A 10,534-nucleotide genomic window follows, 5' to 3' on the forward strand; every position below is an offset into this window, starting at 1 on the left:
AAAGTCTGACACTAACACCCCAAGGCAGAATCTTGTTATTTCCAGTGGTATTTGTTTTCATGAATTTGTTAGTTGTTTTTTTTTTTTTTTTTTTTGAGCTGGAGTTTCGCTCATTACCCAGGCTGGAGTGCAATGGTGCGATCTTGGCTCACCGCAACCTCCACCTCCTGGGTTCAGGCAATTCTCCTGCCTCAGCCTCCTGAGTAGCTGGGATTGATTACAGGCACGAGCCACCATGCCCAGCTAATTTTTTGTATTTTTAGTAGAGACGGGGTTTCACCATGTTGACCAGGATGGTCTTGATCTCTTGACCTCGTGATCCACCTGCCTCAGCCTCCCAAAGTGCTGGGATTACAGGCTTGAGCCACCGCGCCTGGCGAATTCATTAGTTTAATGCTGGAACTATATATAATTCTTTTTTGTTTTGTTTTGTTTTTTATTTTGCAGGGCATAGCAGAGGTGTGAGACTATATATGATTATATAATTCTCTTGGCTGTTTTCTGAGAAAGCTTACAGGAGGAATGGAGACCCATATATATATATATGTGTGTATGTATTTTGAAATGGGGTCTCAATCTGTTGCCCAGGCCGAAGTGCATTGGTGTGATCTCAGCCCACTGCAACCTCCGTTTTCCCGGTTCAAGCGATTCTCCTGCCTCAGCTGCCCAAGTAGCTGGGATTACAGGCGTACACCACCATACCTGGCTAATTTTTGCATTTTTACTAGACACAAGATTTCGCCATGTTGGTAAGGCTGGTCTCAAACCTCTGACCTCAGGTGATCTACCCGCCTCGGCCTCCCAAAGTGCTAGGATTACAAGTTTGAGCCACCGTGCCCAGACAGATACCAATAATTACTGAAACTAGAGTTTTATGTTAGAATGGACATTTCTTTTTGTTGTTTATACTTCTCTCCACCCCCATGATGTACAACCTTCCTATTAAGAGAATGTTGAGCTGTTGTGATGACTAATGTTAAATGATGTTATATTTATCTGAATTAATTTCTATTTAATCACCATTTCATGAAGTCACCTCAAAATAAATTGATAACTCTAAGAAAATAATCACTTTTAGGAAACCATTAGTTTGGACACTGTGTTTCTACTATTAGGTGAAAACAAAATAGAATTTTATGTTTGAAAAATTAGAAGCAGTTAATTGCACTTAAATCATGACTCTCTCCTGAGGAAAGTACTTTGCAGATTATAATTATCAGTAATACTTTTTGTACGTGAAAAAGCAAGCATTGAAGAAATTAAGTGTTTAGTGGTTCTGTGTGAAATTAGAGCTAGGAATGAGACTCTGTATTTCTGGTTCTTGTTCTTGTACCAAATATAGGCAACTGACCACAAATAGGCAACTTTTAGAATTTAGCCAACAATAAAGGAAATTGTCAAGATAAGCTTAATAAATTTAAGCAATATCAATATGTAATCCTCTTTCACATTAAATTTATAAAATCATATTTAATGCCAGGTGCAGTGGCTCACACCTGTAATCCCTACACTTTGGGAGGTCAAGGTGGGTGGATCACTTGAGATCTGGAGTCTGAGACCAGCCTGGCCAACATGGTGAAACCCTATCTCCATGAAAAGTGCAAAAATTAGCTGGGTGTGATGGTGTATGCCTGCAGTTCCAGCTACTAGAGAGGCTGAGGCAGGAGAATTGCTTCAACCTGAGAGGTGGAGGTTGCAGTTGGGCAGCACAGTGAGACTTCGTTTCAAAAAAAAAAAAATCATATTTTAAGACATGAAATTTTGTATTCTCACTTTCAGCTGGGATTCCTAGTCACTTGAGAGAGTCATTCTTTTTCTTTGAAACAGGGTCTATCTCTTATCACCCAGGCTGGAGAGGAGTGGCTCTATCTCAGGTCGCTGCAGCCTTGACTTCCCAGGCTCAAGAGATTCTCCCACCTCAGCCTCCTGAATAGCGGGGACAGCTGCATGCCACCTTACCAGACTTTTTGAAGAGATAGGGTTTTACCATATTGCCTAGGCTAGTTCTGAACTCCTGGGCTCAAGTGACCCTCCCACCTGGACCTCCCAAAGTGTCGGGATTACAGGTGTGAGACATCACACCTGACCCTGGGAGTAATTCTTGACTCCTCCTGTTACCAGAAAGGAGTCTCAATCCAGACCCCAGGTTCCAAGAGAAGGTTCTTGAATCTTGGGCAAGAAAGAATTGGGGTGAATCCACAGTGCAAAATGAAAGCAAGTTTATTAGAGAAGTAAATAATCAAAAGAATGGCTACTCCATAGGCAGAGCAGCCTCGATGGCTGCTTGTTGACTATTTTTATGGTTATTTCTTGATTACATGCTAAACAAGGGGTGGATTATTCATGAGTGTTCAGGGAGGTGGTAGGCAATTCCTGGAACTGAGGGTTCCTCCCCTTTTAGACCATCTAGAGTAATTTCCTGATGTTGCCTCGGCATTTGTAAACTGTCATGGCACTGGTGGGAGTCTTTCAGCATATGAATGCATTATAATTATAAATAAATATAATGAGCAGTGAGGTCACTTTCACTACCATCTTGGTTTGGTGAGATTTGGCTGGCTTCTTTACTGCATCCTTTTATTAGCAAGATCTTTGTGACTTGTATCTTGTGCTGACCTTCTATCTCATCCTGTCACTGAGAACCACTTGGGAATGCAGTCCAGCAGGTCTCAGCCTTATTTTTTATTATTTCTTGTGATGGAGTCTCGTTCTGTTGCCCAGGCTGGAGTGCAATGGTATGATCTCAGCTCACTGCAACCTCTGCCTCCCGGGTTCAAGCTATTCTCCTGCCTTAGCCTCCTGAGTAGTTGGGATTACAGGTGCCCACCACCATGGCTGGCTATGTTTTGCAATTTTAGTAGAGATGGGGTTTCACCTTATTGGCCAGGCTGCTCTTAAACTCCTGACCTCAAGTGATCTGCCCGCCTCAGCCTTCTAAAGTTCTGGGATTACAGGCGTGAGCCACTGCACCTGGTCAACTCAGCCTTATTTTACCCAGCCCCAATTCAAGATGGAGTCACTCTGGTTCAAATGCCTCTGACATTGCCTCTCTCAAGTTACCTTCTCTTAACGGTCTTTTAAGATCTGCTCTTATTTTTTTCTTTTTCCTTTTTTTGGAAATTATTTCAAGCTAATAAGAAAAGTTGCAAGAATAGTTTTATAGTGAAAAGAATAGTTTTCCTCAAACCATTTTTATTTATTTTTATTTTTATTTATGTATTTTTTTAAGACAGGGTTTCACCATGTTGGTCAGGCTGGTCTTGAACTCCCAACCTCAGGTGATCCGCCCGCCTTGGCCTCCAAAGTGCTTCGATTACAGGCGTGAGCCACCACACCCAGCCACCATTTTTATTTTTATTTATTTATTTACTTATTTATTTTGAGATAGAGGCTTGCTCTGTCACCCAGGCTGGTATGCAGTGGCATAATCTCTCAGCTCACACCTCCTGGATTCAAGTGATTCTCCTGCATCAGCCTCCTGAGTAGCTGGTATTACAGGCATGTACTACTATGCCTAGATAATGTTTTGTATTTTTAGTAGAGACGTGGTTTCACCATGTTGGCCTGGCTGGTTTCAAACTCCTAGCCTCAAGTAATCCGCCCACCTTGGCCTCCCAAAGTGCTGGGATTGTAGGTATGAGCCAGTGTGCCAGCCTAATTTTTTCTTTTTCTTTTTTCTTTTTTGAGATAGGGCTCAAAGCTATTCTCCTACCTCAGCCTCCCAAGCAGCTGAGACTACAGGCACAGGCCATGACCCCCAGCTAATTTTGGTATTGTCTGTAGAGACGGGGTTTTGCCATGTTGGCCAGGCTGGTCTCGAAACTCCTGGGCTCAAATCATCCTCCTGCCTCAGCCTCTCTAGTAGCTAGGATTACAGCACTTTGGGAGGGGCAGGTGGGCAGATCACGAGGTCAAGAGATCAAGACCACCGTGACCAATGTGGTGAAACCCTGTCTCTACTAAAAATGCAAAAATTAGCCAGGTATGGTGGTGCATGCCTGTAGTTCCAGCTACTCGGAGGCTGAGGCAGGAGAATTGCTTGAACTGGGAGGCGGAGGTTGCAGTGAGCAGAGATCGCGCCAGTGCCCTCTAGCCTGGCAAAAGAGCGAGACTTCATCTCAAAAAAGAAAAGAAAAGAAAAGAAAGAAAAGAAAAAAGAAAAGAAAAGAAAAGAAAAGAAAAGAAAAGAAAAGAAATCACCGAAGCACAAGATAGAAGTTGTAACATTTTCTTCCTGTATTCCAGCGAACTTTCTTTCCGCAAGTGGGTTGTGTGTACTCCTCCTTGTAGACCACTGACCTGTAAGACAGAGTTCAAAGTCCTTCCCCTGTTATAAACAGGGTCCTTGTCTCTCAGCTCTTCCTGCCTTGATCCTTATATTCCCACAACATTAATTTTTTTTTTTTTTGAAATGGAATCTCACTCTTGCCCAGGCTGGAGTTCACTGGTACCATCTTGGCTCACTGCAACTCTGCCTCCTTGGTTCAAGCAATTCTCATATCTCAGCCTCCCGAGTAGCTGGAATTACAGGTGCACATCACCACACCCGGCTAATTTTTGTATTTTTAGTAGAGATGGGGTATTGCCATGTTGGCCAGGCCGGTCTGGAACTCCTGACCTCAAGGGATCGGACAACCTCAGCCTTCCAAAGTGCTGGGATTACAGGCATGAGCTGCTGCATCAAGCCTGATTGTTATTTATTTATTTATATTTTTTGAGACAGAGTCTCGCTCTGTTGCCCAGGCTGGAGTGCAATGGTGCAATCTTGGCTCACTGCAACCTTCACCTTTGGGTTCAAGTGATTCTCCCGCTTCAGCGTCCTGAGTAGCTGGGATTACAGGCATGAGCCACCGTGCCTGGCTAATTTTGTGTTTTTAGTAGAGATGGGGTTTCTCCATGTTGGTCTAAGGCTGGTCTCGAACTCCCAACCTCAGGTGATCCGCCCACCTTGGCATCTCAAAGTGCTGGAATTACAGGTGTAAGCCACCATGCCTGGCCTGAATATGTATTTTAAAAAATATTGTTATTATTTGTTTGCTCTGTTTGGAATGCTTCATGAATTTACATGCCATCTTTGTTCAGGGGCCATGCTAATTTTCTTCGTATTGTTCCAATTTTAGTATACGTGCTGCTGAAGTCTCCTACACATTGTGCTATTTCTTGCCTCTGTGCCTTTGCTCAGGCTGTGTGCCTGGCATGCCATTTCCTTTCTTTATCTGGCTTACTTTATTTATTTATTTATTTGAGATGGAGTCTCACTCTGTTTCCCAGGCTGGAGTGCAGTGGTGTAATCTTGGCTCACTGCAACCTCTGCCTCTCAGGTTCAAGCGATTTTCCTGCCTCAGCCACCTGAGTAGCTGGGACTACAGGTGCCCGCCACTACGCTTGGCTAATTTTTGTATTATTAGTAGAGACAGGGTTTCACCATATTGGCCAGGCTGCTCTCAAACTCCTGACTTCAGGTGATCCTCCCTATTCGGCCTCCCAAAGTGCTGAGATTATAGGCGTGAGCCACTGCGCCCAGATGTTTTGTCTCATCTCAAACACATTATACTCTCCAGGAAGTTCCCTGACATTTTTTTTTTCCTTTGAGGTTTTGTTAGGTATCCCTCCTCTTGGCTACCAAGTTCCTAGTGTGTCGTTCTATTCTTGTGCCTATTAATTGTATTTTAATTGTCAGGGGCAACCTACACTGATTTAATTTATGTTTCTGCAACCCTAGAGGATTGGGGCTGAAAGAGAAATTAAGTTGGGTTATAGAAAAGTAGAAAAAGCTGGGTCGAGCGCAGTGGCTCACACCGGTAATCCCAGCACTTTGGGAGGCCAAGGAGAGCAGATTGCTTGAGCTCAGGAGTTTGAGATCAGCCTGGGCAACACGGTGAAACCCCATCTCTACTAAAATACAAAAAATTAGCCAGGTATGGCAGCCTGTGCCTGTAGTCCCAGCTACTCAGGACGCTGAGGTAGGAGAATTGCTTGAACCTAGGAGGCAGAGGTTGCAGTGAGCCGAGATTGTGCCGCTGCACTCCAGCCTGGGCAACAGAGTGAGACTTTGAAAAAGAAAAGAAAAATTTGTATTTTTTGCACACTTGAGAGTTTTCAGACTGAAATTTGAATCTACTACCCTTATTGACCTTGGCCCTTGGTACAGAGAGTTGTACTTTGCCCAGGTGTTAGGTTCAAAAGTGACTTATGTGAAAAGCACATATATATTCATCAGGTGGACTGGTAGGAAATAGATGGCATTGCCAAATGAAGATATTTAAGGAAAGTTTAAAAGGGGACTCTGTCAAGACCGGCCTGACCAACATGGTGAAGCCCGTATCTACTAAAAATACAAAAATTAGCCAGGCATGGAGGCACGTGCCTGTAATCCCAGCTACTTAGGAGGCTGAGGCAGGAGAATCACTTGAACCTGGGAGGCAGAGATTGCAGTGAGCTGAGATTGCACCACTGCACTCCAGTGTGGGCAACAGAACGAGACTCCGTTTCAAAAAAAAAAAAAAAAAAAAAAAAAAGGCGACTCTGTGAAGCTATCACTGTGAGGCTGACCTCCACAATAGATCGGGCAACACTCAAGACTTGTATAGCAGGTTGTTTCCATTCCTAGGCCTACAGTGGCCATGAGAGGAACTGGTTACAGGAATGCAGAGTTGGGAAAAGCCGTGTAGGCAAGGTCACCTGACAGAGTATAGATGTTTGAAGTGACCCTGATGGGAAACAAACACCCTGATCTTGTTCTCTTGCTCCATCTTCTGTCTCCTGCCAGCAGCTCCCACCTTTAACTGAACCCAGCTCAAAGTCAGAGAGCAAGTCAGCCTATTGCTGATGGAGTCCGAGGCACAGAGCATGGTGGGTAGGGTTGAGAGAGCATCAAGCAGGCACACCAAGACATCCAGCGCAGCAGATGACCCTGAGTGTCACGGTAGGTAGTGGTGAGTCAGACATGAGCAGGTTAGGAGAGACTGCCCTCCCCCACCAACAGCCACCACAAGGAATGTCAGGCAAGCATCAGGTGAGGGTAAGGTGGTTATTAAATGGTCTCGCTAAAATAATAATTGGTCACAGCTGGAGCCAGGGAAAGGCAGTCTCCCAATAGATAAAAACACCTGAAACTGGTGATCAGCAGCTTCCCAATAAGGTCTCAGGAGTTAGGCAAGTGGGCTCAAGCATGCGCATTAAGAGACAAAATGATGGCGTTTAACTGGCATATGACCTTCTATATGACCTTCTGGGAATGCTAGGCTGGTGGGGGAAGTATGTTAGCGGTAGAAAGGATCCGAGTCACACAGCACCAAGATATGTTACCAGCTGCGAATCCGTACCGGTCTGCACCAACCTCAATTCTTGCCTCCTCAGAAGAAAGAATTTGACCGAAGGGCATAAGGCAGAAGGAGAGACCGAGGCAAGTTTTAGAGCAGGAGTGAGTTTACTAAAAACCTTTAGAGCAGGAAAGAAAGGAAAGTACACTTGGAAGAGGGCCAAGTGGGCGACTTGAAAGGCAAGTGTGTGGTTTGACCTTTTGACTTGGGGCATACTTGGGGCATACTTCTGAGGGCTGGCGTCCGTTCCCCCGAGTCTTCCCTTGGGGTAGGCTGCGCTTATGTACAGTGGCCTGCTAGCACCTGGTAGGTGAGCACACACAGTGAGTTTACTGGATCTGTACGCATGCTCACTTGGGGTGTTTATCCCTTACCAGCCAAATGTCCCTAGAAGATGGTCATGTACGTTAAACTCTGTCATTTTGCTTCTTAATGCTCATGCTTGAGCCCACTTTCCCAACTAAGATCTTATCAGGAAGCTGCTGATCACCAGTTTCAGGTGTTTTTTTTTTTCCTTTTTTTTTTGAGACGGAGTTTCACTCTTGTTACCCAGGCTGGAGTGCAATGGCGCGATCTCGGCTCACCGCAACCTCTGCCTCCTGGGTTCAGGCAATTATCCGGCCTCAACCTCCTGAGTAGCTGGAATTACAGGCACGTGCCTCCATGCCCAGCTAATGTTTTTTATTTTTAATAGAGATGGGGTTTCACCATGTTGACCAGGATGGTCTCGATCTCTTGACCTCGTGATCCACCCGCCTTGGCCAGGATTACAGGCTTGAGCCACTGCACCAGGCCTTTTTTTTTTTTTTCAAAGACAAGTTTCACCATGTTGGTCAGGCTGGTCTTGAACTCCCGAGCTTAGGTGATCTGCCTGCCTTGGCCTCCAAAGTGCTTGGATTACAGGTGTGAGCCACCACGGCTGGCCAGGTGTTTTTATCTACCAGGAGACTACCTTTCCCTGGTACTGGCTGTGAACAATTATTTTAGAGAGTGTTTAACAACCACCTGACCATCACCTGATGGTCACCTGACATTTCTGGTGGTGGTGAGGGGTAGTGGAGGGTGGGGAGGGCTGTCTTACCCTGCTCATGTCTGATCTCGCTGTCTACTATAACAAAAGTACCTGTGAAAACTCCTAAAATCCACTCCCAGCCCCCTGTCCACTTAGCCTTGAGGTTTCACATATAAAACCTTTAAATAAGTGACTTATTATCCAGTGATGGAAAATGCTAAATTCTTTATTCCTTTATGTCTCAGAGATTGCTCTTTCTCAGCCATTAAACCATTACTGTTTGGCTGAAGTGGAGAATTCTATAATGAAGATGATTAGCAAAATATCATATGTCACAAACTCAAATGCCTCAGGGGGCCAGGCAGGTGATGGAAATCAGAGCAAATAAAACATGGATGGATGCATGCAGTTGCAGGCCAGTGGGTGATCTCTGGCTTTCTTTCTTTCTGATACCCCTTGATATGGTTGAGCTGTGTCCCCATCCAAATCTCATCTTGAATTGTAGTTCCCATAATCCCCATGAGTCGTGGGAGGGACCCAGTGGGAGGTAATTGAATCATGGGGGTGGTTTCTCCCATCCTGTTCTCGCCATAGTGAGTTAGTTTTCACAAGATCTGGTGGTTTTATAAGGGGCTTCCCCCTTTACTGGGCATTTGTTTTCTCTCCTGCTACCATGTGAAGAAGGACATGTTTGCTTCCCCTTCTACGATGATTCTAAGTTTCCTGAGGCCTTGACAGTCATGCTGAACTGTGAGTCAATTATTATTATTATTATTATTGTTGAGATGGAATCTTGCTCTGTCACCGAGGCTGGAGCACAGTAGTGTGACCTCGGCTCACTGCAACCTCTGTCTCCAGGGTTCAAGAAATTCTCCTGTCTCAGCCTCCCAAATATCTGAACTACAGGCACCTGCCACCATGCCTGGCTAATTTTTGTGTTTTTAGTACAGTAGGGGTTTCACCATGTTTATCAGGCTAGTCTTGGACTCCTGACCTCAGGTGATCCACATACCTTGGCATCCCAAAGTGCTGGGATTGTAGGCATAAGCTGCCACACTCGGCCAGAATCAGCTTTTAAAATTTTCCCAAGGAATACCATTTTTACTGGAGAGGGCAACTAACAGCCCATTAAACACAGGTATTTGGCAGATATATTCTTGAAAATGATTGAAGTGAGCCTGCCACTTTGGGGAAAACAACTCACAATATTTGCTGTCAGTAATAAAAATTTTGTTTTAAAATTTAGTTCATAAGTAGAAATGGGATCTTGCTATATTGTTCAGGCTGGTCTTGAACTCCTAGCCTCAAGTGATCCGCCCACTTTAGCCTCCCAAAATGTTGGGATTATAGGCATGAGCCACTGCACCCCGCTGGTGAAAAAATTTGAGTTTCAATTGAAAATTCAAATTTATGAAATCTTATATTCTAGCCTGGAGTGGTGGGGCAAACTTATAGTCCCAGCTACTTGAGAGACTGAGGCAGGAGGATCTCTTGACCCAGGAGCTGAAGGTTCCAGTGAGCTATAATTGTGTCACTGCATTCCTGCCTGGGTGACAGAGTGAGATCCTGTCTCTAAAAAAAGTAAAATTATAATAGCAATAAAAACAAATCTTTTTTTCTTTTTTTTAAAAAAATTTTTATTTTTTATAATAAAGACGAGGTTTCAGCATGTTGGTCAGGCTGGTCTTGAACTCCCGACCTCAGGTGATCCTCCGCCTTGGCCTCCAAGGTGCTTGGATTACAGGCGTGAGCCACCACACCTGGCCTAAAAAAAAATCTTATGTTCATTGGTGTAAGTTTGACGTCTTCCTAAAGCATAATGAAATTTTCTGATGAGACTGGTGGTGATATTAAAAGGTGTGGTTAATAAATGTATAATGAAATGTATCAACATTCAAAAGGTCTGCATAATTCAGTGAACCAACATTTCTCAAGTGGTCAATGAATGATCTTCAAAATTATGCCTGGACAAATGATCCAAAGTACAAAATAGACTGTTTTTTTTTTGTTTGTTTGTTTGTTTTTGGTATTTTTAGTAGAGATGGGATTTCACCATGTTGGCCAGGCTGGTCTTGAACTCCTGACTTAAAGTAATCCTCCTGCCTTGGCCTCCCAGAGTACTGGGATTACAGGTGTGAGCCACTGTGCGTGGCCTACCCTCATGGGTTTTAATGTAGCAGAGTATGAAATGTTTATTGAT

The 10,534-nt window shown here is 44.3% G+C and overlaps 1 non-coding gene across 1 annotated transcript; it reads right to left on the reverse strand.

Annotated features, from left to right (window-relative positions):
* Positions 1–5,037: 5,037 nt before the first annotated feature.
* Positions 5,038–5,147, reverse strand: LOC120362145 (U6 spliceosomal RNA). Its single transcript, XR_005578135.1, has one exon. It is a non-coding gene; the product is annotated as a U6 spliceosomal RNA (small nuclear RNA).
* Positions 5,148–10,534: the final 5,387 nt, after the last annotated feature.

The sequence above is a fragment of the Saimiri boliviensis genome, chromosome 1 (genome assembly GCF_048565385.1).
Source record: "Saimiri boliviensis isolate mSaiBol1 chromosome 1, mSaiBol1.pri, whole genome shotgun sequence".
In the NCBI taxonomy this organism is placed as follows: Eukaryota; Metazoa; Chordata; class Mammalia; order Primates; family Cebidae; genus Saimiri; species Saimiri boliviensis.